At 37.7% G+C, this 22,899-nt stretch overlaps 1 protein-coding gene across 3 annotated transcripts in view; it reads right to left on the bottom strand.

Moving 5' to 3' along the window:
- The window catches only part of NKAIN2 (sodium/potassium transporting ATPase interacting 2), a 998,970-nt gene that overhangs the window by 904,605 nt on the left and 71,466 nt on the right, over window positions 1–22,899 (bottom strand). The window lies entirely within an intron of this gene.

Below are 22,899 nucleotides of genomic sequence, written 5' to 3' on the forward strand. Positions count from 1 at the left end.
TTGAGTAGTTAAAATTGCTTCCTATTTGCATCTGGGATAAAAAGAACTAGAATAGGCATAGAGAAGAGAGAGAGATAATCAAGAGAATAAGATGAATTTTTAATAGTCAATTATATATGAATATAGATTCTGCTAAAACAAATGATCAAGGTGTAACCAAGACACTGCTTGTTGCCCAGCAATAATAATAATCTAAGGCATAATATCATACTATCTTAATTTTATCACAGACTTAGTCTCCAGTCTCTGTAACAGATTGAATGAATGTTTTATCTAGTATTATGACCAATGAGCATGAGTTGTTTGTAATGAATTCCTTTCACTGTCTGTTAATTGTTAACCTAGATAGTATCTGGACAGATTATCAGAATTACAGGAATGTAATGACAACAACCAATTTTGTTATTACCTCTTCATTGCTAAATGTCTCTTACTCAAGTCAAATCAATAGAGTACTATTTGAACTAAAATCAAAAGTGTAAGATTCCTTTAGGAAAGCTGATAGCCCACAGCCTACAAAAACACACAGAAACACCTGATTTTAAAACTCTTCTGAGTATCGATATTCAGTCTTTCTAGTAACTTCTTAATGCCTAAGTTTGTTTCCTTTAAGGGAAGAAAGACAAGTCCATGTTTATACACAGACACATGGGTGCATAATCCAGACATAACAAAAAGCCTCAAAGTTTTGGGGCGCCTGGGTGGCTCAATGGGTTAAGCCTCTGCCTTAGGCTCAGGTCCTGATCTCAGGGTCCTGGGATCCAGCCCCATGTCGGGCTCTCTGCTCAGCAGGGAGCCTGTTTCCCTTCCTTTCTCTCTCTGCCTGCCTCTCCCTACTTGTGATCTCTGTCAAATAAATAAATAAAATCTTTAAAAAAAAAAAAAGCCTCAAAGTTTCACTGTCTTAGGTTCTGCCTGATTTGGGTACAATTTAAATTTCCTGAACATGATGAGACACACACATGTCTTTTCGTTTTAACTTTAACAAGGCTTTAGGGTGCTCTTTTGAAATTACCATTAAACCATTAAATCACTGTGACTGATGAACGACAAATCTGTGCCGTAAGATTCCAGTTACCAAATCTCTAAATCAGTAACATGAGAGATTATTGACTTTTTTTTTTAATCAGAGAAAAGAATTTTGCATTTTTGTTAACACAAAAGTAAACTTCCAAGGATGTCCCTCAAACACACACATATGTATAAACCTAGTCTGAATAAAAGATAAATTTCATTTATATAAAGCATTATATTATTATTAAAGTCAGTTCACAATAATATATAAAATACTGTACATTTAAATCCATTGACAGAACCTGTAAACTATTTATTTCTATTCGTTTTACATGAAGACACACAAATAATCCCTGAAAACCAAAATGAAATATTTCCCCTATTTTAAAGCAGTTTGAGAGAATTTTTTTTTCCCTGAATGGAAAGAGACACACATATCATCTATTTCAACACTGTATCCAAAGCAATTATTTCTTCTATAATTATTGGACCAAACCCAAGACCATCTTATACCTGAGTTCACCCAAACAATAACAATATATAATCTTATTTTTAAAATATGTATGTCTGGGGCTTCTAGTCAGTTAAGCAGCCAATTCTGGATTTCAGCTCAGGTCATGAACCTAGGGTCCTGGAATCCAACCCCACTTAGGGCTCTCTGCTCAGCAGGGAGTCTGCTGGAGGATTCTCCCTCTGCCTTTCCCTCTGCCTTTCTTTCTGGTCTCTCTAAAATAAATAAATAAATCTTTAAAAATAAAGAAATAAAAAATAAAATAATAAAATAAAATACATATGTTTAATATATTTTACTGTGTAAAAACTTAAACCAAGAGTTAATATTAAATAATATGAAGAGATCAGACTTTACAGATGGTAGAAATTACGAATTGTATATGATAGCAATGTGAAAAATTTTAAAAGTCTAAGTTTTTTGGTTTTGTTTTGTTTTTATTTTTGTTCTTGTTTTTAGAGATGGGGGAGGGGCAACAGGAGAGGGAAACCCATGCTGGACACAGAACCCAACTTTGGGCTCAACCCCACAACCTTCAGATCATGACCTTAGCCAAAATCAAGAGCCAAACACTCAAGCAACTGAGCCACCCAGACACCCCAACAATCTAAGTTTTGAAAAAAAAAAAAAAAAAAAATTGCATAAATATTTAGTCTACAGTTTCTGTATGTAAAGCTCAAATATAATTCATCTAACAAAAGTTAATCCAAAATTTAAAATATGGTAGTTTTTATTTTAGTAAAATGGTACATTGATTTTTAATAATATTATGAATAATAGCAGTAATGGTAATACTGAATGTAAACACAAAGTCTTATTAAAAATCTATAGAAGACGTCTACAAGTATCTTGCTCATTCCAGCTCCCCTGTGTCTGACAGAAAGTATATATGCAATCTCTATGTCTATCTTTGTTTCATACATATATCATATAAACCTATAATCATGATAGTGGCTTACAGAATAAAACACCGGCCTCCTATTTCTGTCACAGTGCACAACAGAGAACTCTCCTAATTTGATTTTACACTTTGAAGTGTATTTTTTATTACCACAAGCATTATATATGAAATACACAAATAAGAAACATTTTTAAACGGGCGTACACACAAAACAAACTCGGAAACAGTTCCGGAAGAAAAAAAGATCATGCATTTTCTTTACAATCACTTGCTCATATCTCTTCCTAAAGTTCAAGATTAGATAATTCCCTACTGAGCAGTCAAATTATGACACTAGATTTACGACATCAAATTTCACTACAAAAGGTCTTATTTCATTTCACATACTCTATTCCTTCTCTTCCAGCCCTCTAAGGACTCTTACTCAGTGATCAGAACACGTGAAACCGTTCTCCGTACACACAAACTTGTTTCTACTTTTCTGACTCATTCTTTGGAATGAAATCCCTAGCTACAGAGTAGTCAGCACACTATCAACAGTCCCTGTGGGACTTTCTTCTTGCTCACAGCCGCACCATCCTTCAATGCGACTTTGATGGAAATCTACAGACTGGTGTCTGCTAATTCTTTTCATTCACACAAAAGCTGGCAAAAAATGTCCTCAAATCAAATGCTTTCAGGAAAATATTTACCATTCTTTCAAAGATAACTTTTTACATTAAAGCAGGGACTGCAAATATAAAATGGGGTGAAAAGGAAATTTAAGTATCTTCATCACCCGAGGTTATACTTTCTGAAAACCAGCACTTTAACCTTTGATTGTACCTAAGTGATTCAAGCATAAGCACATCAAGAAACAATATTAAGTATCACTTTTATTCCTGAAGGTTTCCAGCTACCTGGTAGTTCCAAAATAAAGGCAATAATAAATGTTTTTAAGTTTCTTTTTCATACCTTTAGGCCCACATGGCCTTTGTCAAACACACAGTCTTTGAGTATAGGTGTGTGATGGGGGTTGCTGGAGGACCATCGAAATCCATTCTCTCCTTTCCCGTGAGGGCACTGCAGCTGCTCAGTGGGATGGTCAAGTCTCCTTTGTAGGTGTTCAAATGTCACTAAGGTCTCCTCAAAGGAGGTATGTAAGCAGAAGTGATGTGTGCTATTTCTGGGCCTGGAATGCTCCCCTTTTTCTGCCTTTCCTCTTGCTCCTAGAATCCTGAGGAGCTCCTGCTCCACTGGGGACTATGCCATGAGGGGATGGTGAATAGACAAGGCAGAAGGAACTGAGTTCCTGACTGACCACAGGAGCAGAGCTATGCCAGCAACATGGACGCCTCTCTTCAAAAATGCTAACTGAGCAAGGATGGCCCTAAATGGTATTACAACCAATGAAATAAGACAGACAAAGGATGAATACTATATGATTTTACTTACTTGTGGAATCTAAAAAACAAAACAAAAGAACAAAAAACAAACAGACTCTTCAATACAGAGATCAGACTGCTGGTTGCCATTCGGGAGTCCATGGGGAGAAGGGTAAAATACATGAAGGGGATTAAGAGGATTAAAATAGAAAAATAATTTCTATTTTTCCCTTACAAACTTCACTTACAAAACAAATTTGTCACAGGGAGGAAAAATACAGCATAGGGAGTATAGTCAAGAGCGTTGTAATCATGTTGCGTGGTAACAGATGGTGATAGCACTTACTGTGGTGAGCACTGAGTAACATACAGAATTGCCAAATCACTATGTTGTGCACCTGAAACTAATATAACACTGTATGTCAGCTATTCTTCAATAATAAATAAATGAAAATTCTTAAGAAAAACACTGTACATTTGACAGAAAAGCCAAAGGTTATATTCAGAAAAAAAGAAATATTACGTGAGCAATAAGAATTTATATGTTCTTAAAGCATTATACTTCATGTTGTGGTCTTTAAAGATTGTATTTATTTATTTATTTATTTGAGAGAGAGAGAGAGAGAGAGAGTGCATGCATGCAAGAGCCAGCAGGAGGAAGAACAGAGTGGGAGGGAGAGGAAGGTGGGAAGCATCTGAAGAGTCCACTGTGTGCAGCCCACTGGGGACTCAACCTCAGGACCCTGAGATCATGATCTGAGCTGAAGTCAAGAGTCAGATTCTTAAGCAACTGAACAACCCAGGTGCCCCAGGTTTCTCGGTTATAGCAACTTAGCAACTTAGCCTTCCCGCCAATACGAGATGAGATGAGGTAGGACAGAACATGATAAAAATATGAAATTCTGCATTTTGGATTAACTATGGCCCTTGTTTTTATGTAGTTAAAAGATTACCAAGCTTCATATATAGACAGAGCATGTACCTGAGCAACAGACATGAAAAAAAAAATGTTTGGATTATCTATATGATTTATATTGAGTTCCATTGGATCTTGAACTGATAGCAAAACTGATGACTTTGTAGCACCTATAGTTCCACTCAGTTCCCAAGAAACAAGGTAATAACTAGAAAAGAAATACATTTAATATGAATTCTCAATAAAAGTATATGTAGTAGTATAGACTATTGTTATTCTAAGCTTTAGAGGTTAAAAATGAAAAGAATACAACCTTCTGGGGGAAAAAATAAGTGAGATTTTACAATGTACTTATAATTATATGGAAAAGTGGGATACAAAATAATGTAAACACTATTATCTCAAGTTCTTAAACTCTATGTGTAGTCATAAATACTTTTCACATAATTTATATAGATGTCTGGGTATACACACATATATATGTATGCAGGGAAAAAAATCAAAGAATTACTCAATAATGGTAATAGTACTTGTCTTCTGGCAGAGGGAATACAAGTTGTTTTTATTTCCTTATTCACAACTTTATATATTTTTCTAATTTTCTACAGTAGACATACTTTTATAATCAAAAGAAACAATAAAAAAATTTTATACCCCCACTAATTTTTATGAACCTTGTTCTGCATAATGTTGTATCTCACTGTAATGAGAATCAATAATTCTGAAAAAAATGCATTTATAGAGCAATGAGTTACATTTTTAAACTGCATTAATATTTTCTTTCATTTCTAATAAATTATTTTACTTAGTTCCAGAATAAGCACCTTCAGGCTCTGTTTTAGGAACAATGCTAATTCACATGGCTGTTGAAATGCACTCAGTAATAAAGTGCATAATTTCTATTTTTCCCTAATCAGGCCACTTCCCAGTCAGGACAGGTGGGCATGCTTCTGCAGTCAGGATCCAAGAGTCAAAGACAAGAGATTACTTAGATAAACCAGATAATCTGGCATGTCTGGAATGTGATTTTTACATCAGAAACAGTTGATGAATCTACTGAGATACAGATACAATATGACTGTGTCACAAACTAAAGATTTAAGAAATCAATCCAAGTTTTAGCCACATCAGAAGAGGGAAGGAGGAGCGCCTGGGTGATTCAGTAGGTTAAAGCCTCTGCCTTCGGCTCAGTGCATGATCGCAGAGTCCTGGGATCGAGCCCAGCCTCGGGCTCTGCTCAACAGTGAGCCTGCTTCCTCCTCTCTCTCTCTCTCTCTGCCTGCCTCTCGGCCTACTTGTGACCTTTGTCTGTCAAATAAATAAATAAATAATCTTTTTTAAAAATTAAAAAAAAAGAAGAAGAAGAAGAAGAAGAGGGAAGAAAAGGATTTCTCTCCTCAAGACCCAGCAGGACAAGATAGGTGTTCCCCACAGCGGAAAAGGAAGTATTCAGGACGCCAGTACTGATGACCACACGACAGGTCAGTGTTAAAACCGGGGTTATGACAATCTCTCTGACGACAAAATTGGCATCAATAAGACAATGCACTCCCTTGGAGAATTTTCTTACAAGGAACTAAAAAGAGGCAGATGGCATGATATGAGCATTTTTTTCTTGCTCTTCTTATATGTCAAAAATTATTTTAACCAAACAAAATTTAAAACTAGAAAAAGGCAAAAATCATTCAAAAGATACAAAAAGGACCTGGATGAACGGTATACATTTAACTACAGTTAGACTCCACATGATGAAGAGTAAAGCAACATTGCTTATAACCACTTGTACTTGATAAACATACACATAAGGAAAGGTTGAAAATGGGCTTCCCATCCACTCGGTCTCTCCTGCCAAACACCTAGCAGCCCTTATCTATTCCCATCTACATACTTGTCAACCCTATTCCAATATAATTTTCAGAATCTGCCTCGGTCGCTCCAGCTCTAATATCATCTTTCAGTCTAAAGAGGTGTCCTCCTACACATTCTCCCTCTCTCTAGTCTTACCTCATTTTACATAAAATTTTCACAGGAACCTTCCCAAATACAGAAGAGATCATGTCACTACTCTGCTCAAAACTTTCCAGTGGCTTTTCCATGATTTTTTTTTTAAGATTTTATTTATTTATTTGTCAGAGAGAGAGAGAGCGAGCACATGCAGACAGAATGGCAGGAAGAGACAGAGAGAGAAGCAGGCTCCCTGCTGAGCAAGGAGCCTGATGTGGGACTCGATCCCAGGAACGCTGGGATCATGACCTGAGCTGAAGGCAGCCGCTTAACCAACTGAGCCACCCAGGCGTCCCTCCATGATTTTTAAAATACAATGACATAACACAGAATCCGCTCTCCGGTTTTCATGATTTGGCCCTGCCTAACTTTGCAACTGATCTCTTCTGTTGTTCTTTCACTCAAAACACGTGGCCCTCTCTCAGATCCTCTGACAGAACCACGCTCATTCCTGCCTTTGCATGGGAGTTCCCTCCTCTGGGAGTCAATGTTCCCCCAAATTTCCTGTCCTTGGCCAGTTCTTGTCATGCAGGGGTTAACCTAAATATTACCCTCTTCAGAGGGGACTTTTTTGAGCATCCAATTAGCTCTCTGGAGCTCTATTATCAGTTCATTCATTTGATTTTCTTCACAGTACTTATCATTATCTAGTATTTTCATTTTACTCATTTTTTTTCATTTTATCTCCCCTAAGACCAGAATGTACATACCCTAAGAATAGAGAGGTCTTATCCACCTTGTTCAAAGTGTGGAGTCCAGCACCAAAATGAGTGCCCAGGATGCTGGTCCTGAACAGAACTTGAGAGAATTAATAAAATGTTCCTGACAACATGGATAACATGTAGGGTAGAGAAAAGTATGACTGTTCAATAATAATCTCAGGTGGTATAATAAGGATTCACTTCCTAGAGAGCTAAAAATATTATAGAGTCCCATAATTAATTACACTTACCTTTTAGATAATTTCAGTAATGTAGTCAGCACTTACAAACAATTTTTAGTTAGTTTGTTTTTTTTTTTCTCCATAATTGAACATAGGAGTCAAGTGATTTAAGGGCAATGAATGTCTAATTGAAACTGAAATAATCTCACATTCAGCATACTTAATGAATATTACCTTTGTGTCAGATATACTGGGGTCACAAGACCGGTGCTTTTTATCAGTTATTTTTTATAAAATAAGGCAGCAGTCACTGGTCTGCCTATATTCCCTCAGACGCCTAGACCATTCTGGGCAACGTCAGTTTTTAGGCAGCATCACCATCTGTGTCTTTTTTTTTTTTTTTTTTTTAGATTTTATTTATTTATTTGAGAGAGAGCGAGAGAGCATGAAGAGGGAGAGGGAGAAGCAGACTCCCCCTGAGCAAGGAGCCTGACATGTGTTCGATCTCCCTTGAAAACATGACCTGAGTCGAAGTCAGACACTCAATTTACTGAGCCACCAGGCACCCCATCACTTGTGTCTTTTCATAGAAGAGTTACCTCAAGCTGATGAACCCCAGCTTACCTCAGCACAAGAAGAGCCTAGGATTTATATCCTCCTGGGGTTGTCCTCAGCACTGATGAAAGGACACCAGGATGTAAAAAATCTAGCTCCCTGGCTACAGATGAAAATAGTAAGGTGGGCACAACATTCTTTCCACAGTTTCCTTAGTGGGACCATACTTGATATCATACCCTTGTTGAGCCCCCTTTCCTTTCCAGGCCACTTCCTCACTTTCTACCAGTGTCTGTTGGGAAAGCAACCTAATAAATTGCTTTCATGTGAATCTTCATCTCAAAGTCTGCTTCCGGGGAACTTAACCTAGGACAGTTGATACAAGCAAAATGAAAAATGAAAAAAAAAGAAAAAAACAAAAAACTAAACACAGCTGCAGTTGGTGATGCCATCAAAATTACACAGCACAGCAGACATGTAGGGAGTAGTAACAAGAGTAGATTAAAACGATGTCAAATTGGGAAGGACATGTCAATGATAAAAGATCGTGAAAAACAGGAAAAATCTAAAATTCATTCCACCTTAAAGAAAAGGAAACATAAATTATAGATGATGCATTATGGGTGTGTTGCATATGAGACTATTACAAGGAAATTCAATCAGGAATTCATACTAAAAGATAAAAGTGCACCTTATTAATAAAAATACTAGCAAATGAATGGACATTTATAGGTTTCAAATTAAATGAAATGTTTAATTTTTTAAAAATCAGAATGGCAACAGACATTTGAATAGCCACTTTAACAGCTAGGAGACAGAAAAGAATATCTTTAAAACCCTAAAGGGAAGTTATTTCCATACTGTAATTCTATACTCAAACAACTATTAATTGCAAAAGGAACAGACATTCATACATAAAAAGTGTCAAAATATGTCTCTCACACACCTTTATCCAGGCAGCTCTTAGATGTGTATTCCCTTAAAACAAGAGGATAAAGCAAGAAGGAATATATATGGGATTCCAGGAACAGCGTCTAACTGAAGAGAAGAGGCAGAGAGGGTCTCCAGGAGTTGATGGTGATGTAGAGTTTGTCCCTGAAGCTGACTCACAGCAGTGAGGCCAGACGACATCTAGTCACAATGCTCCTGCAAAGACCCTTCTCTGAAGAAGAAACTGAGAGCATACCCAAAGTGCTGGAACACATTACAAAAAAATTTAAATTTCTAATGTTGGGGGTGAAGTAGTAAGCAAATGAAGCAAATCAATGACCAAAAAAAGACAAGTATTAACTAAAGGGAACAAAAAGCATTAAAGAAAGGAAAGTTACTCGTTTTGCAGCTGTGAACAATACTTTAGAGTGACAATACTTACCTAAGCAAAAGTAGGATATAACTACACTGGTAAGGTGGGAGAATCAGAAGTGAACATATACAATGGCATAAAGGAGGCAAATCCTCATTCATTATAGTGGGAAATTAAGAGATAATGTCTGAAACTGAAAAATCAAGAAGCAGCAGCATAAGCTTGTTCCCTGAATATATGGAAGCAAATATCAAAAGAAATAGTTAAACGAGTTGAAACTAATTGCTTCTAAGGATTGGGAATGAAATGACAGGGATGAGAAAAAAAAAAAAAAACCTGCTTTTTTGTACATATATAACTGATAAAATCAAACATTAAAAAAAAGAAAAGAGCTTGGACAATTTCTCTATCGTCTGGTATTTGAGCATTTAATATTTATTTACCTCTACTGGAAAGAGTAGAATATTTTCTACTACAGCTGATGAATTTAAACAAGGAATCCTACACCCTATAAGATACTAATCAACAGGTAAAGGCTTTGACTAAAGTGATCTGAAAGAGAAACTCTAAATTTCCAAATAACAATGATACCTAGCATGTATCCAGTGTTTGTTATGTATCTGTAATGCATTTACTATTTAATTCTTAAAGTATCTTTTTGAGACAGTACTGCAATGATCTCCATATTCGGGGAGGAAACCAAGGTTTAGAAAATATTAATGTTTGCTTAAGTATCACACCCAGAATTCCTGCAAGAGCAGTAAGATTTCTGTTCACTCTGGTGGGAATGCTTGTTCCCTAGAAGTCCACATGTCCCACAGCCCTTGCACAGTCTTTGTACAAATCACACAATCTCAGGATATCCCTGATCACCCTACGTGAAATGAAACCAATTCCCTTGCCACTATATATCCACCAGCATCCCCTAACCTCTGGGAATTTTATTTTCTCCATCACACTTCTTCATCAGAAACACCACATAGTTTATTTATTGATATGATTTCTTGTCTGTTTCATCAATCAAATGTAAGTGCCATAAGAACCAGGATTTGTTTTTTCTCTTCTTATCATAACATATCCTTTTCTTGTCATATCCTTACTGCTCGGATAAACATCTGGCATGTGATGGAGTCAAAACATAACAGTTGAATTTGCTACAGATCCATGAACCTAGAATCTAGGATCTTTACCACCACCACATTATATTGAAAACTCTAGTTACTCATTGTAAAATGTTGCAGAGATTATCAAATTTTGTCAAAACACAACTGATCATAAAAAGACAACATGTATGAAAACACTTTTATAGGAAATCAGGTCTTACTACTGGTCCATGAATACAGCATCTCTTCTTTCCATGTAGAAGAATGGATTGTAGCACAATCTTTAAAGTTAGTGAGTTTACTTCTGCTTTCATCAGATTATCTTTTTTTTTTTTTTTACGATTTTTTATTTATTTATTTGACAGAGAGAGGTCACAAGTAGGCAGAGAGGCAGGCAGAGAGAGGGGGGGAAGCAGGATCCCTGCTGAGCAGAGAGCCCGATGCGGGGCTCGATCCCAGGACCCTGAGATCATGACCTGAGCCGAAGGCAGTGGCTTAACCCACTGAGCCACCCAGGCGCCCCTCATCAGATTATCTTAATATTCCCTGATAGCCAACCATAAGCAAAGGCCTTTTGTGGTAAGTGGGTGCCATGAATAGTGCCTCAGGTTTGGGGGGATAGTAGGCAAAATAGAAAAGTATATGTTCCCCCAAAATCTTCCCAGCAGAAAGCACTTGAAATTGCACAGTCATTCAAGAAATAGATACAAATTGAACCGGGTGACTTAAAAATGTATCCTGGTCAGCGCCCACTTAATGACAGGGGGAATCATTATATTCTTTTTATTGTGTACAATCTATAATGCAAGACTGATGCAAATGTAATGAGGTAATAATTTAGCTTTCAAATCAATTCACATTGCATGAACTTAGTGGTCTGAAAGGGGATATAAGGATGGAAGAAGGGAACCCACTCATTATGTTGTTGGTTAGACTAAAAGATAAGAAGTCTATAATCTTTTCCAGATTTTACAGCTGTAAATAACTAAGAGCAAACACAATAACCTCAGAAAATTACCTTTTCATACTTGCACTTACTAAGTGCTTTCTGATAAGAGGTCACTTAAAAGCTAGGAATGGACAAGTTTAGAGCTATATAATAAACACAGTCATTGAGGTAAATGACAGGGTCACTAAGAGCAGATTACATTTTCTAAGGTATTTTGTTTCCTTTTTGTTGAGAACACATATCTCTGCTTTTGGATTTGTCTTTAAAATTATTTAGATTTAGGACTAAATGAACCAACTCTTCAGGATTTTCTAGTTCTTTGGACACCTAGGATTTAAAGACCAGTCAAGAGCAGGTTTTACTTGGGACAGGAAATTCCTTCTGATAAATTGTTATGTGTACCTGAATAGTACATAGTTTTCTTTTTAAACTTTTTTTTTTTTAATTATTCACTATCTTCAAAATACAAACTAGAACTGACTAGATGTTTTCTATTATTACCCTGTCTTCATTTTTCTCATTTATTGTAATTAATATTTTTGTTTTAATCCCAGTATAGTTAACATACAGTTTTTATTAGTTTCAGATGTACAACATAGTATTCAACAATTCTATACATTACTCAGCGATCATCATAAGTGTACTCTTCACTCCCCATCACCTATTCCACTCCTCCCTCCCCCACACACTGGTAACCATCAGTTTCTTCTCTACAGTTCTTTCTTAAATTCTACATATGAATGAAATCTTAAGGTATTTGTCTTTCTCGGACTTATTTCACTTAGCATTATACTCTCTAGTTCCATCCATGCTGTTGCAAGTGACAAGATTTCATTCTCTTTATGGCTGAATAATATTCCATTGTATATATACCACCTTTTTATTACCCTTTCATCTATCAGTGGACACCTGGGCTGCTTCCATAATTTGGCTATTATATATAATGCTGCAATAAACATGAGTGCAACATCCTTTCAAATTAGTGTCTTTGTATTCTTTGGGTAAAAATTCTTTGTAGTCTTTGAGATTACTGAACTGTAGGATAGTCCTATTTTTAGTTTTTGGAGGAAACTTCATACTGTTTTCCAGACTGGCTACACCAGTTTGCATTCCCACCAACCGTGCAAAAGGGCTCCCCTTTCTCTGCATCTTCACCAACATCTGTTGTTTTCTGAGTTGTTAATTATAGCCATTCTGACAGTTATGTAGTATCTTACCATGGTTTTGATTTGTCTTTCCCTGATATGAGTGATGTTGAGCATCTTTTCATCTGTTTGATGGCCATCTGTATGCTTTCTTTGGAAAAATGTCTGCTCACAGCTTCTGTCCATTTTTAATTGGATTATTTTTTTGAGAGTATTGAGTTGTGTAAGTGCTTTATATATTTTGGATACTAACCCTTCATCGAATATGTCATTTGCAAATATCTTCTCCCACTCAGTAGGATGCCTTTTAATTTTGTTGATTATTCCCTTTGTTGTGCAATTACTCTATCATTATTATTATTTCCTAATATTACTCAGAGTTCTGAGTATGAGGTATAGTGGGACACCTGGGAAAGTAACTATTTCTACATAAAATATGAAAGATCTTAAATGAAAAACCAATGGAGTAATCTGGTTTGTAATCAATTTTTCTCTATTTACTTATATTTATGTAATACAAAGACAGAGCCTTATAAGTAATTTTGAAATTGATTAATTTCTAAACCATTCTACTTGTCTGTTCACATTAATCAAATCAGTGATATTACTAGCAAACTCTCTATGCGCGTTTTACTGGGAAATCTCAACTTGGGATTACATCTTATTTATAGTAAGGAAGAATGAATTAATTTCATTTTTAGTATTCAGAAAAATATCACAAGCCATTTAATCAAAAAAATCAATTAATAAGTGCTAAAACACTTCTAATGGCAAACCAACAAGAAAAAGATATCCCTGCTAAACTTAATTTATACATTTATTCATAATTTATTCCATCCATCAGTCATGTTTCCTTCAAATCCCTACTGATAGCCTACTCAGTACTAGCAGACTAAGCAATGCTGAAGAGTAAGAGATGAATGTGACAAAACCCTGGCCCCAAGGATCTCACAACCTCAAGGAAGAAGACTGGAGTAGGCCAACAATTAGAACCCAGTGTAACAATGAATAATAGAAGGATGCTCCAATTCCACAAAAGCTCTTATATGACCTACAGTGTGGTGTAGGGGAAGGAGCTGTAAAGGAGTGTACTTAGAGAAAGCTTCAGAGAAGAGTAAATGCTTGAATACATCTTGAATAATAAAGTGAATGTGAGACAGTGCAATCTTGAATGGTACGTGCAGGTACATATATTTTGAAATAGTATAAAACAACCTGGAAACCACAAATAATTAACAATAACTAACATTTTTGAGTACTTATTTATGCACCAGACATCTTAATAAGCTTTCATTTAACAACATTGTGAAAGTAAATATTTCTCATAATTTATATAAGGAAACAAAAGTTCACAAAGGCTACATAAATGTGCAGTTCACTTAAAATTTAGGCTGGAACTCAAGTACTTCGATTTTACAACTTTTGTTTTTAACTGATCAACCAATACACTGGATGTCCTTAAGGTCAATAAAAGTAAAGTGACTAAGGAAAGAATATAGACATAGCCAAATAATGATATAATACTTTGCTGAGAAACTCAGAATTGTTCCTAACAACATTAGTAGGCATTAATAGATTTTAAGATGGGAAATCACATATGTTGAAGAAAAGTTACCATTGTTTTCCAAGTGAGAAAACAATTCAAGGGTAGCAATGGAGGTGAAAGATGAGAGACACCTAATGTCATGAGATCCTCGGTACGGGGGGTTAAGATGACTTCACAGCTATTAGATGTGGATGGTGAGAGAGACAACTGAGATGTCTTCCTGGGCTTTGGCTTGGACAATAGATGACACTCTGGAGCTCAGATAAAAGATCTAGAGAAGAATGGCAGAATCATTTATGTATACAGTGTTAAAAAAAGGTATATTTGTTTAAAAAATCACCATGAAAGACATGATAATTTTATAAAGAGGGAAAATGGGGAGGTAAAGTAGAATCCAAAGACATCCTAAATTTATTGACTTGAGGAGAAATAAATTTCTTAAGCCAAAGAAAGCCAACTAGAGAGGCTGAAACAAACAAAAGAAAGTAAATAACTAAGAGCAGCTTTAAACATGAGCATAAATTACTCTTTCAAGAAACTTGGCTGCAATGGGTAAGAGAGAGACAGGGTAATAGTCAGATGAGGACAGAGGTTGAGCAAAGAGAGAAAGGAGTCAACATGAGGGAGAAATTGAGTGTACAGGAGAGAGAGTAAACTGAATGAGCAAAAGCTTTGATGAAATGCACAAGGGAAATTTACCTCTAACTACATCTGCCATGGGGAAAGTCAGCTTTGCCCAAGTAATAAATCATACTGCTTATTCTAGGAAGATAAAACTCCAAAACCACCTACAGAATCCTTTGGTACCATTGGGAGCAATTTGTTTTCTACCATTTGGCAAAGGAGCTATTTTATTTGTCTAATAGAACATAAGTGGGAGAGAAAGCACTTTGGTACATTGTACAATTAAAAATGTAGAAAATCTTGTCTTGCATAATTACATTTTTCAAATGATCTGCACACTTTAAATCTTCCCTTACTATAACGTATCCATTCATTCATTTTTGTTTTGTCGATATTCAACAAAGCCATTCTTCTATTTGATTATCTCAACTGCTGTTGACCTTAGCACTATGGCAATGGCCTGACACAGAATTATGGAACCACATGGTTCCTGGGAGGTTAAATAATGGATATATATTAAATTCTTTGAAATTCTGAAGTTTCTTCCTTGGTATTATTGATATTTTTTTAAAGCAATGGATAAAATTATTGCATTAAGGTTAAAATTTGGAGTAAACTGAATAAAATATATAATGCATATAAAATATATAACATATCTACGTGTGGATTAAAATACAGAACAGAATAATTGTGGCTTGTATCTTTTTTTCTTGATCTATCCCAATCCAGTAATATAAGAGATATGCATCCATCTCTATCTAACTCTTGTTTTGAGTCAACTATAATAAAACAGAGATAAAAGAAAAAGTTAAAAGAAAAGGCAGAGATTTCTATATAGCTTAATAGTGTAAAAATGTTTATCACTGAAATAAATGTCATTCTAGAGTTGTCTTTCCATCAGGACTCTTTCAGAATGAACTGAAATTAAAGATATCTCACCTTGATATAGTATCAGATATAGCCTCTTATTAACATTTAATGACTTTCTGCAAACTTTTACAATATTTATTGTTTTGAAAAAATGCAAGCTTCAGGATTTAAATTACCAAAATTTCCAAGAGACTGATTTCATAAATGATACAATAGATATTTTATATATTAATTTGTCAATAGCCACACATTACTCACATAGAATGAATCTGTTATGTAGACAATGTTAAGAGATTCTTAAGTATATTTTTCTTGTTCTTCAATGAAATACTTAGTATTTTCTAAGACAGTTCATTTAACTTAATTAAAAGGAAGAGAGAAAAATGTGAAAGTATTCTTCCAGCAAAGATGACCATAAAAATGCAATAAAGGCTCAACAAAAGCAAAGATAATTAACCAGGATATTGCTGTGTAAAAGTTTAATTATTAAAGGTTGATATAATGCTTTCACTAATTGTGCTACATAACCAATTAATTTTTAGGAGGTTAACTGAGATTCAGCTACCACTTTTTTTTTTTTTTTTTAAAGTTTCAGGAGCAAATATAGAACATTTGATTAGTGAATATCTTTCATTTATCTAATTGCTATGCTTGTTATATTTTTAATACTTCAACATATCCAACACACTCCCACCTTAGGTCCTTGGCATTTACTATCGTCCGTTCCCAGAATGTTCTTCCTCCAGAAATGCACATGGCTCCCCACTTCATTTCTTTCAGGATTTGCTCAAATGCCTCCTTAATAGAACCGCTTGCCTTGACTGCTCTACGTGAAACGGCACCTCCCCTTCTCCAATCTCTTTCTATCCTCTCTCCACACCATATATTTGTTTATGGCCTTTCTATCCCACAGGACGTAAACTCCCACTATGGTCTGAATATTTGTGTCCTTCCAAAATTCGTACATTGAAACCTAAAGCTCATTGAGATGGTGTTAGGAGCTGGGTTCTTGAGAGGTGATGAGTCCACACGGGTGGAGCCCTGTGAATGAGATGAGCGCCTTCATAAAAGAGAGCCCATTGAACGGCCCTTGCCCCTTCCACCATGCAATGCAAAAGGAAGTGGAAGTGGGCCCTCGGCAGCTATCAGATCTGCTGGCACCTTAATCTCGGACTTCCAGGCATCCAGAACTGTGAGAAACACATTTCTGTTGTTTATGAGCCACCCAGAGTCTGATATTTTGTCATAGCAGCCCAGACAGACTGACAGTAGGGACTTAGCTTTGTTTACTACTCTGTCTCCAGTTCCTACAATAGTACCTGGTATGTGGAAGACAACCCACAAATATCTGTGAATGAATGAATTTAAGAATTCAGAGATGAAAACGATGATTTATTTGATTTTGAAACAGTGAAGTCAGGATCATGCCTCCTTATTTACAATATAAAGCTCACAACATTGGAGCCAATTACAGTCTCACGCTTCTGATATTTTAAAATAGGCTGCAGCAATCTAAGAGACACTGACTGGGAGATCCCTAAACATCATTTTATGCCTTCCTCATGCTTTCAACAACAGGAACAAAAGAAAAACAAAACAAGCAAACAAGTAACAACAAAAAAAGAAAACACAAACTCACTCTGGAAGAGGTAATATGCATCTTCAAAAGATTATCATATATTCTTTGATAATCTGATCTTTATAGCTGAAAGAAAACATGTATACAAAATGAGCCGTCTTTTCTTCATTTAAATAACATCTTTCACGATAACTATGTGACTTATGACACAACTTTATTGTTATGGCAGAAATAATTGGGCTTTGTTGAGTTCGCATCATTTTCCCCAGCTGAGATGGAGAAGATCATGGGAAAGAAAGGAAGAGGAAGCCCACATTTATAGATAGGGAGAACGTTTTCTGGTTCAGCGCACTGCACTACTGCCCTCAGCACACAGCATGACATAGGCGCTGATGTACTTCCAGTCCTGGGAGGAGCATCAGACAGGAAGGCAGTGAGAAATGTACCAACTCTGCTCCAAGCATGACCCACAGGCCAAGAGGGCCTGGACACTAATCAGCTTTTTTGTGTGTTGATGCTATTGCTACAAACAATCTTCTCAGGAATAAGATCACTTGATTGCAACTTAAGTAGGGATAAACTAGACACTCAAAGAAGGGGTCAGAAGACAGACAGTTTTCATCCCTCTACGCCTTAATTCTCCCGCCTGCTAGTACAAATGGAAAGTTCTTAGATGTCATGTTGTCTATAAAAATAGGTGGTACAAAATGAAACTTCATTTGGAAGTAAAAATAACAAACGAAAGAGATAAGTAAGTAAATATGAAGTCCAGACTACGATATTAATTGCTGTAGCTATCTATAAACCTAAGACAAACACTGATCACTGCCGACAGCCTCCAAATAATTATAGTCCAGCTGGAAAATAAAAATCCACATTATTTAATTTTAAAAATACTCCCCCCCAGAAGCTCTTTCAATATAACTGCTTCCCCTTCCTTCTCCACAGCACTTTGCCTTATATTTGTGTCCCTATGGATTCCTGAAGAGGCCAATTGGGATTAGAAAATGACCATTTTTTTAACTTATTTTATTATTCTGATTTGAACACTTAAAGAAACTCATAGAACTAATAACAGGAAGAGAGGGCTTTGAGATGTAGCTATTCAATTAAACAATTTATTCATTGGCTACCTATTATGTGTACTGCCCTGAATGAATGTTCCCAGGGACTCATGGTAAGTGTAAGTCTTTATCCAACAAAGACCTTACATTATAGAAGGAAAAAGATACATAACCGACAATAACACATGCTGGAAAAAAATGGTGTATGTCATAAGGGAAAGAAAATCAAAGGTTCTGAAGGTTGACAGAAGGTTGCATGTATCTGTGGGATCCAGTATGGAAACAGGTCATGAGAGATGGATTTTAAGAATGGCTATTGTAGGAGGAAAGAGCCACAGGAGCAAACTCAAGGAATAACGAAGAATAAGTAAGAACAGAAAGAAGTTCGGTTTATTAGATAACAAGGTATGTACAGCGGAGCAGGAGGAAAGAGATTAAAAGTTTATACTGTGGAAGACCACAGTTGCTAAGATGCTACATCTGAACTCAACAGGCCAAACAAACAAACAAACAAAAAGCAGTATTAGGAAGAAACTGACCAAGGTGAAGGTATTACTGTGCTTGTGCATTACAAATGGTAATCTAACAGCAGTGTGAGTGAAGGGAGTTGGGGGAGAGAGGAGACAGGATGGGCCATAAGGGCAATCGCCATAGTCCAGGCAAGCTATGATAAAGTGACAATGATAAAAATGGGCAAGAACAATAAACGGAAGTAAGACAGAAGAGAAAAGAGGGTTTACAAAGGACTGGCCACAGGGATACCAGAGAAGGGCATGTCAGTGACAGCTCTGAGATACTGAGGTTTAGGGACACCAGAGAGTATGACACACTCTCTAAGCACTATGTATAGATAGATAGATAGATAGGTAGATATAGATATAGATATATACTCATTCTTCATTCCAACAAATGAATAAACAAACAATCCTCCATTTTACATACAAAAAAGAAAAAAAAATGGGGCCTTACAGACAATTTGCCCTGTAGAAGCATAGCTGGAATCTGGATTGCGAACTGCTTGGTTATAACTCCTTGGAGGACATGAGTGGTTATACTACTACTACTAATACAACCATATTTTTCATTCCAAGGTTGTTCCGAGAAATACAGATTTATAACCGACAGCAAATTATCAAATGCATGCATTTCTAATCTACTACCCTTATTTATTTAATTTTACTCACTTCTGTCATACACAGATAATTGGTAGTTCTACAGTACAAATAAGATTTTGATGCAAATCAGGTATCAAAATAAATTAAAAGGAAACTCAAACAGAGGTGAAATTTAACCAGAAATATGTGATATAACAATTCTTAAAGTCCAGATAGGAGGACAACCTAGAGAAAACAAGCTTAGAGGTTAATTTTATATTCTCGTGTTTTTTACATAGATGAAAACAATGAATTACCTATTGGATTATTTGACATATTTCCTAGATTTTCCCCACTAAGATGACAGAACTAGTTATTTTCATGTTACCTAAGGACAGACCCTCAATAAAATTCAGTGTGATTTTCAGATAGTTATTGTTCCTATAAAGAAATGACAATATCAGCCTTTAGTTTGTCACTTCCAAATGAGTTCTAACAGTATGTCACCAGAGCTATAAACTAATGAGAGATCATCATATTATGGCACATCATAAAATTTAACTTAAAACACATGAATACATTTTACATTATTGCCCTTTATAGACCAACTTACTTTTGGACACTCATACAACATAGTTTCAGACCCTCAAGGGATATGTAGAAAACTGTGCTCCTAACCTCTAGAAACAGTATTGAAATAAAAAGGACTTCATCTCATTTATTTCTGGCTTCAGTTTACATTTACTTTATTTCTTGTGGTTGTGATTTATTAGAAGAAATTATTAAATGCAGACAGAAGATTTGGAGGCTTTAGTGGTAACTGGGAACCAAGCATTTATTCTGAAATTACCATCTGTCCCAAGGACTTGAACAGGTACAGGAGGTGCCATAATGCAGAAAGAACAGAGGTCTGGGAGCTGATCTGTGTGGACCCACCTAGCCTCTCTAAGCCTCCATTCCATTCCCTCTGCCAGACATCTGTGATGAGCACCTGTGTGGCAGTGCTGGGATGAGCAGTAGAGACTTTGGGAAGGCATCTGCCAGTGTGGCTAGTGAAAGACCCCTGCCCTGGAAAGTCCCCTCCCTTAAGAGATAGATAGGAGAACTAACCGCTTGGCTTTTAGGGTGTGACACTTGTCGCCTGTTCAAACAAGATACCTTCTGCTAAGAGGCATAGTCACGTAGGCAGGGGGCCACATAGTCAAGTAGGCAAGATATTTTCCTGCTGAGTAATGAGGCCCAACCCCCCTCCTTGCTCCCCCTTCGCGCGCACAAGCTTTTTCAAATGTACTCCCCCTTCGCGCGCGCGGACCCCCGAAACCAATCCACTAACACCGAGGGTGCCTCTTTCAAAAGTTCAAATTGTCAGCCAATCAGCTCTACCCCACCCAAAACCTGTTTGTGCCAATCTATAAAAACCCCGCTTTCCCCTCGGTTGGTGTGCTCGGTTAGCTGGAGCTGCCGACCACCCGCCGGTACCTGCGTCCCAATAAACCTCTTGCTGTTTGCATCCAGTGGCAGTGTTGGATTCTTGGGTAAGGGGATCCGCGGGTCTTTCATTTGGAGGTTCCACCGAGATCATCGGACTCCTGCCCCAGGGATCCAACGGACTCCCACCGGGAGGTAAGCTAGCTGGCCAGCCCTAGACTGTCCCTTCGTTTCCTCGTCTTCTGCTTCTGTTCTGTCTCGTGTTCTCTTTCGGCCGTTGTCTAGAATTGTACCTCTACGCGTAGGAGGGCTTGTATTTGTAGGCAGCTTGAGAAGGAGCTGACGAGCTCGGACTTCTCCCCTGCCACCCTAGGGGGACGCCCCAGGGATCAAAGGGGTTTGAAGCCCCGCATTTGTCCGAGGGTTAAAACCGTTTGTCCGTTCCAGAGGAACCCCTCGGCCCTGGACGGAATTTGTCCACTGAGAGGAGGTCTCGAGACTCCTTTTGTAGGCCAGTGGAATTTGTACGGTGCACCGCAAGGTTTTTGTCTTTGCCGGCTCGTTAATTGTTTTATGTGTCTTTCACATTGCGCCTTGATTAAGGTTACATTCTGTTTATGGGAGGGTGTCTAACCCGTGTGAATCTGAGGAGTGCCTGATTGTATGAATGTGTTCGTGCGGCTCCACGGCTTCGGCTACGGAGTCTGAGTGGGCTGCACCCTGATTCTCGCGGAACGTCATACGGCATAACGGTCATCTACTCCTTGGAGTAGCCTGGTCCGGGGTTTATACGGATAGACCTTAGCCAAGACGCTCCTAAGCTCCCGCGAGGGACGCGAGCAGGACAGCACCTGAAAGATCCCCCTCCCCTTGTCTGCGACACCGTACATTGGGAGGGAAAAATAAATACTAAGGTCAATAGCTCCACCTCGCGGCCATCTGAAACCTGAAACTCCTCCCCTGTCACCCTGGGGGACGGTCCAAGGCTCTTTGGGGCCCGGTTCTTTGGGGCCCCACAACTGTCCGAGGGATACATTCATCTGTGGGCCACAAAGGAAGCTCATAGTCCCACACAGCTTTCTGATCCATCTGAAATCATCCTGTCGGTATTACGCCGAAATCGCGCAGTGTCCTTTTTGTTATTTGTTCTGTGTGTCCTACTCATTGTCTTTGGTGTTATTTTAGACTCTGAGATGGGGCAAACATTCACCACTCCTCTAAGCCTCACTCTAGGTCACTGGAAAGATGTTCAGAACCGAGCCAACAACTTATCGGTGGAAGTCAAAAAAAGAAAATGGCAGACTCTCTGCACCTCTGAATGGCCCACAGAGGGGACCTTTAACATTAATGTTATTTTGCAGGTCAAAGAGCGAGTCCTCGATCAGGGACCCCAGACTAAGGGGCTTTTGCGGAATATGTTTGCCCAAATGAGTCAGCTAGTAAACTTTCTCCTGACATATTCGATGATAATTACATAAATAAGCCTTCTTCTAGTAAACCCAGGTTGCTGGGCCATCCCTAACAAAGGGGATTCTGGCTTTATTTCTCTCTGTTACTCCTAATAGATGTGGGGGCTTCTCCCTCACTCACTTCCCGGGTTAATGGCTATAACTGGAGCCAACTGGGGTTGGTCTAACTCGAGACAGAGACTATAAGGAATATTCCCAAGCAGCTGCCGAAACTCTTTGTTTCGGGGAAGTTTCCCTGTGTTCTCTGGCCTGACTTGGACTGCCTAACCCCTCCCCCCTGGCTGATGGGAAAGCATGGCGTCTGCTCCTCTGTTGGGGCTTATGAGCTCTGAAACCGGGAATCCCTTCTCTGCCTCCTGGCAGCACTTTGTTTCCTGTTTTCCCCTTCTGTTTCTGCACCAAGGTGCGTGCAGCCTGCATGACTAGCCTCTAGATCATGCACCACAGCTCCTTCTCTTTCCACTGTCAAGGAGCAAGAAGAGCAGCCCCTGGACCTAACACTCCCCACTCCAGATCTTCCCACGCATGTCTCAGGTAAACATTCAAAGTGGAGTGGGCCCAGGTGGAACATAAATCA

Source organism: Mustela erminea, chromosome 4, assembly GCF_009829155.1.
Source record: "Mustela erminea isolate mMusErm1 chromosome 4, mMusErm1.Pri, whole genome shotgun sequence".
Classification (NCBI taxonomy): Eukaryota; Metazoa; Chordata; class Mammalia; order Carnivora; family Mustelidae; genus Mustela; species Mustela erminea.